The 7042-nt window shown below is 42.0% G+C and overlaps 1 long non-coding RNA gene across 1 annotated transcript; it reads right to left on the reverse strand.

Moving 5' to 3' along the window:
* Window positions 1-245: 245 nt before the first annotated feature.
* Window positions 246-4418, reverse strand: LOC143788034 (uncharacterized). The gene is made up of 3 exons (XR_013218537.1): window positions 1908-4418; window positions 1477-1777; window positions 246-1304 (listed from the first exon to the last, which is right to left on the reverse strand). It is a non-coding gene; the product is annotated as an uncharacterized LOC143788034 (long non-coding RNA).
* Between the last annotated feature and the right edge of the window lie 2624 nt (window positions 4419-7042).

Here is a 7042-nt window from a genome sequence, read left to right on the forward strand (position 1 = left end):
TACACATGATGCGTTTTTTTTCCGCGGTAAAAACGCATCGCGGTAAAAAACGCAGCATGTTCATTAATTTTGCGGTTTTTTTGCGGATTTCCCACTTAAAATGCATTGGGAAGTGTCCGGAAAAAACCGCGGCAAAAACGCGTCAAAACCGCGGCAAAATCGCGGCAAAAACGCACGCGGTTTTCTTGCGGATTTCTTGCAGATAATGTCCAGAATTTTCTGCAAGAAATCCTGAACGTGTGCACATAGCCTTAATGTTGAATTCTGTATAACTCCGCCCACACCACTGAAAGCTACCAATCAGTTGTGGGGGTGGAGCTATTCTGAGTTTATGAATACGAAGGACTGCAAGGCATGAGCCGACTAGTCCTCTAGTGATAATCTCCTGCTGATAAAACACTGATTTTATTGAAAGAATAATAAGCAGCCCAGTAAGTGACACATCACTGGAGTCAGGCTTTCTGCCCCTACATCATGCTACTCTCACATCTGCTGACAGATTCACATTAAGAAAACTGAAATACAGATGGATTAGCAGTAGGAACCCATTAAATCATGTCTGCTATATTTACTAGGTCATTACTTTAAAGAGGTCCTGACGTCTGTTTTGGAGAACGCTTGCATGCACCTCTGGGTAATGCATTGTGATGTTCCTTTTGGGAATGTAGGAATGAACTGACATCCGAGTGTTACACCCCGTTAACAAAAGGAGAATAGTAACCCCCTTCCTCAGTCTGACACTGGCAGAACAGATTGGAAAGTGTCAGCGTTTGGGGATAAGCCCAGTAGCGGAAATGGGATTGGTATTGCCCAGTTGTCAATTTCTTCTTATTTTTCCAGGAGGAATAACAGAGGAAAGACATACTGCAAAGTTGTAATAGCAGCTGCTCCATGATGATTGTTTTGCTAATGTTGAGCTGTCTGGAGTGCTGCGATCTCCTCTGTACTCAATGCCATGTATAGTGAAGAAGATGTTTTTTCCACCAATGTATTTAAAGTCTCTTCCAATAAAGATTGTATTTCTCGAGGACGTCAATCATAGCATCCTGTACCCAGCATTATCATGACGTGACCCATGCCATCACTCACCTGTACCCAGCATCTTCATGATGTGACCTATGCTATCACTCACCTGTACCCAGCATTATCATGATGTGACCCATGCCATCACTCACTTGTACCCAGCATTATCATGATGTGACCCATGCCATCACTCACCTGTACCCAGCATCTTCATGACGTGACCCATGCCATCACTCACCTGTACCCAGCATCTTCATGACGTGACCCATGCCATCACTCACCTGAACCCAGCATCTTCATGATGTGACCCATGCCATCACTCACCTGTACCCAGCATCTTTATGATGTGACCCATGCCATCACTCACCTGTACCCAGCATCTTTATGATGTGACCCATGCCATCACTCACCTGTACCCAGCATCTTTATGATGTGACCCATGCCATCACTCACCTGTACCCAGCATTATCATGATGTGATCCATGCCATCACTCACCTGTACCCAGCATTATCATGACGTGACCCATGCCATCACTCACCTGTACCCAGCATCTTCATGACGTGACCCATGCCATCACTCACCTGTACCCAGCATCTTTATGATGTGACCCATGCCATCACTCACCTGTACCCAGCATCTTTATGATGTGACCCATGCCATCACTCACCTGTACCCAGCATCTTTATGATGTGACCCATGCCATCACTCACCTGTACCCAGCATCTTTATGATGTGACCCATGCCATCACTCACCTGTACCCAACATTATCATGATGTGACCCATGCCATCACTCACCTGTAGCCAGCATCTTCATGACGTGACCCATGCCATCACTCACCTTGTACCCAGCATTATCATGACGTGACCCATGCCATCACTCACCTGTACCCAGCATCTTTATGATGTGACCCATGCCATCACTCACCTGTACCCAGCATCTTCATGACGTGACCCATGCCATCACTCACCTTGTACCCAGCATTATCATGATGTGACCCATGCCATCACTCACCTTGTACCCAGCATTATCATGATGTGACCCATGCCATCACTCACCTTGTACCCAGCATTATCATGATGTGACCCATGCCATCACTCACCTTGTACCCAGCATTATCATGATGTGACCCATGCCATCACTCACCTGTACCCACCATTATCATGACGTGACCCATGCCATCACTCACCTTATACCCAATAGGCCCGGATACAGTTATCTCCACTCATTGCCATTTGCGCTCTGTAAAGATATGGAAAAGGCTGCGTCTTTCCAGCGGAAGTTACATTACTTTCTATGTGCTGCTAATTTTCCTTGTGTATTGTGTTGTTTGAAAGATTCTTATTAGTCATATATTATGCATTTAAAGGGACAGTGTACCCTGTTTATAGCTATTGCGTCTTCTCTCTCTTTGCACCCAGGGGCATACAGAATCCTTTTGCATTTTGAGAAATATATATATATTGTACATCAAAGTCCTATCTTGTCATTAGGAAGGAAGGGACCGATTTTTACCAGTCACGTCCTGAACACATTGGAGGCAACCATTACGCGAGCACAGGCGATACTCGAGAAGTTCTCTGATCTGTGACACCGTCAAGCTTCCTCTTACTAGTTAGTATTGTCGTGCGGGCCGACGGACTCCACTGTGTGTAGGTGCAGGATGCACTTTATTAAGGTGAATACCTCTTCATGTGGCTGAACATGCACACACTTCTACCCTCAGCTTAGAATCTGTAGTTGACGTTTTAGCTTCTTTATGTTTTGGGTTTTTTTAATTCCCCAGTTAATATGTGCAGAATTCAGGGAAACATAAAATATCTGTACCACTTTCCACCTGCAAATGTTGATGCCATTAACAAGGATATTACTATTAAATAGGTGATGTTAAAACGCTGCATTGTATATAATGACACAAGCTCATGAATGACCTGTCTACAAATAAAAGGTGCTTGTCAGTAACTGATGACAGTTTTCCTTCTGTGCGTGTAATGGCGCTGCCTTCTTGTATACTGTGAGCGGCTTCCGAACTCCTCTTAGTGTATTCTCTGCTGTGGTTTTGGTGATTGACAGGTTCAACAGCAAACTGCATATTCCATAGCGAGAAGGTGATGATAGTGTTACTTAGGGCAACCAGAGACTTTTTTTTTCCTTTTTCTTTTTTTTGCCCCTGTGATAGGACTGTTTACACTCCCCTCTAAATCACCCCCCGCCCCATTCCGCTAGTTCTCTGACCACCTTTAAGTTTTCACATATTTCTTAAAGAACTTTGCTTATTATGGTGCTATCTATGAACAGCCTGTGTTGCTGAGTTTTTGTGTTTTTTTTTACATACGTCTAAAGGGTTGGTCTGCCTTTTGGGGAACATAGATATATTTAAAAAAAATATATATATATTTGGGACTTAAAATAATTTTTGCATTTTTCAATTAGAGAATTTTGCACCGTTTTCCTTTAAACCAGCTCCTTGGTTCCCTGTACTTTCAACTTTGATGTGGTCGTAAAGCAGCGAAGAGCGGCCCAGAAAAAAGATAGATAAAAGAATTAGAATTTCTCATAGCTCGCTCACTGACAGATATTCAATTAGCTCATTCTGCAACCAGCAAAACAGAGGCTATAGAATGCAAAATTTAAGATAAATGAACTGCAATTGCAAAAAAAAGATTTTTGCCCCCAATTACATGCATTTAGGTAATAAAAAAATAGATATATACACATATGCGCATACACATATTAGTGCATATATGTTTCAGAATACCTAGAGCAGCACCAGGATAATGGTTTATGTGCCAAGCCTACATGGTAATGACCAAACCATCCAGATACAAATATTTGAATCATTAAAAAATATATATATTCTCCCCCCAAATATGACAACTCCTTTAATTTGCAGGAGAGCTTAGTAACTGATTCTCCCTTATAACTGTGAGTCTGCCCTGTGAGATAAACTAAAATCAACGATCACCTATCTGTTAGCACTTGTCCTATTGACAGTTGCTGTTTTGTTGTCTGTTAGCTTCTTGGCTTCCATGATGATCGCTTTCACTTGTTTGTTTTTATAGGACCCTGGTAGACCACATCAGCAAATAAAAGGGCTTATCAGGTATAGGATTTTTATTATAAGTGCTGCAGTATTCTTATCAAAAATTCCAAAACCACTGATGGAAACAAAAAACGCAAGCATGAACAGAACCTTTTACAATTTCCATACATGCCAAATGCTGTAACTAGCGCTCCCAAAGAAGAGGAAATTGCTCTTTTATAAACATCATTATTAAAATGCTTGGAATATTGTGTACAGACCTATAAGTAAGAGATTTGTACAATGGATGGAGTGGGAGAAATCATCAAAACCGTTCCAGCAGTGATGATGGTGACTTTTCAGCTTTGTAAAAACTGAACCCAACCAAAAATCTATTGTTCAAAAGTCAAACATTGACCATCCTCGTCTGCAGAGCTAAAATCACCTACGCTGTCAAAACCAAAAGTTGCCTAAAAGTTAAATAAACTCCACTTTGTGCGTTACCACTTTGACAAATTACTTTTCTCATGTTACGTTTATATTCTACTTAGAATCCTAGCTGAAAAAAGATATAATTTATGTATAATATGCATGTGTCAATAAAGACGCTCATGTGCTGTACACTTAACATTTCATTATTGTAAGCAACACTATCCTGGCAGACCACCTCTTACAGCTGAGATTCTTTAAAGGGAATCTGTGAGCAAGATTTATCACCCCAAATTATTTTATATGCACATGTAGCTTTTTCAAAAACAAGTCCAGCAATACATTTACATGGCCAGTCTTCCGTTACTAAGAAATCAGAGTTTGAATTAATAGGCAAAGGGCTATGGTAGAGCTTGAAGCCTCTGTCACTCCAGCTCTATTCACTGCTCAGCGTTGTCTCCTCCTGTTTTACTGACAGCTCCTTTGCCTGACATCTGTCAAGCAGAAGGCAGAGAATAGAGCTGGAGTGACAGAGGATTCAGATTTACATAGCTCTTCAGTCTAATTTGCATATCAATTCTAATTCTGAATTCTCAGGAACGGACTGGACATGTCTTTGACAGTTACATGTGGATATAAATAGTATGGGGGGTGAAATCCTGATCACTGATTCCCCTTAATGCAGTGCACATTGACACTACTTACTAAAGACTTCACCAACCAAAATAGGTCGTGTAGTAAATGCTGTACAGACATGGCCATGAGATTAGACCTGAGAACCCTGCAGACTTCAGAATGTTCTCATTCATTGAAGCAATTTGTAACCTAATTGGTGGAGGATAGGAGTAGTCTGCGCTGCTGTGCTAGATTCGAGAAATCCAGAGGACGTGATGAGGATTGGATCATGCGGATAATTGTCAATGCGTTTCGAAGTTGAACCAACTGCTTCATCAGGGGAAGCAAAACTTTAACATTGTGGTTCATGTAATGAAGAAGTTTGTTCAACTTCGAAACGCGTTGGGAATACACCGGATGCTCTAATCCCTCATCACCGATTTTGTTTAGTCTAGTACAGCAGCATAGACTACTACTCCTATCTTCCACCCGTTGTACACATCGGGATCTCCTGACCTGAGGTTACTGCCGCAGCGTTCACACCCTGATTCCTCAGTTGTGGGTTGAACAATTCCAAATGGTGAGGAATTCCTATACCTCTCACCTAGACCAATTTCTCCACCGGATAAGACCCTATTACACTTGGTGTCTCCCCCTCTTTCTAGTCTATAACAGAAGACCTACAGATGTAGCAGCTGCCAGACATTTGTGCACAGCACAGCCCATAGATGCAAAAGACAAACCACGTTTGGCCACTTTTTCTGAAGTCCATTCCTTATCATAACCTTCAGATTACAGCCATTCGTCTGTCGCACTAGAGAGACTGATTAATGGCCAGGTGGAAATACTGTGTCTGATTCTTGTGTGTGTAACCAGCTTTAGATGTACATGGTGAACAAATACTTTCATGTTCTCATTTTTTTCCTTTTGTGAGTTCTAAAGATTGAAAGAATTGATGACAATTTTGTGACAATGTGATAAGCCTCACCATAAATACTATTTCATACTTGTCCGAGTGATCTTCAGTAACGTTATTCTTCTGTCTCTCTAGATCTTTGGCAATGGGGATGGGTAGTTGGCGACCAATCCGACACAGTCGGCACCCAGTGATAGTCACTTGCAGCTTCTGAGCGGCTCTCACTAGGGTTAAAATGAATGTTAGGATGCAATGAAAAACTGTCTATCCTTGCGGGATTTCAACCGCATCGGACAGAGGTGATTTTATCTTAAATATGTATTCACCTTGAACACATATTTAATTGGGATCCCAAAGTACCTGCTCTTAATTGGCAGAGCCAAATGATCCAGATTCCCCTTAAAGAGCCGAACTGCCCATCACGATTTGGCAATGTGCATACTTTGAGATTTTGGTCATTTTCTTTACCTGGCTGGCAGAACATGCAGGAGCTGCACCACTCAATCAACAATTTAGTGTCCGTGTGCTGCACATCCGTCCCCTATAGATTTGAATAGGGGGGCAGAGCAGAAGTACACGGCCTCCATACAGTTGACTGTGCTGTGCAGCTCCGCAACTGAGCACCCGGAGTAGCTGATTAGCAGGGGTGTCGCACTCCCACCGATCAGATACTGACCACCTATCCTAAGCTTATCCATCAATATAAAAGTCCCGGACAACCCCTTTTAAATGCAAATACCAGAAGTTGGATGTTTAGGATATCATCACACAGAATAGGAATGGAGTTGAAATAATCTGCAGTGCACTGTCCAAAATTCTCATGTTACATGCATGTATTGATCACATGTATCACTGGATTTTTAGCAGATTTCACCCTATGCATTACAAAAAAAAGGTGAAATCCGTTGTAAAAAAAAAAAAACACATCTTGTGACATCCTGTGATTTAAAATCGGCACTGCGCTGCAATTTCCATGCTGTGCCTCTGACCCAGTATTCTGCATGAAACATACCACGTTCCCACGTAGAATAAAGAGA

Source organism: Ranitomeya variabilis, chromosome 8 (assembly GCF_051348905.1).
Source record: "Ranitomeya variabilis isolate aRanVar5 chromosome 8, aRanVar5.hap1, whole genome shotgun sequence".
NCBI lineage: Eukaryota > Metazoa > Chordata > Amphibia > Anura > Dendrobatidae > Ranitomeya > Ranitomeya variabilis.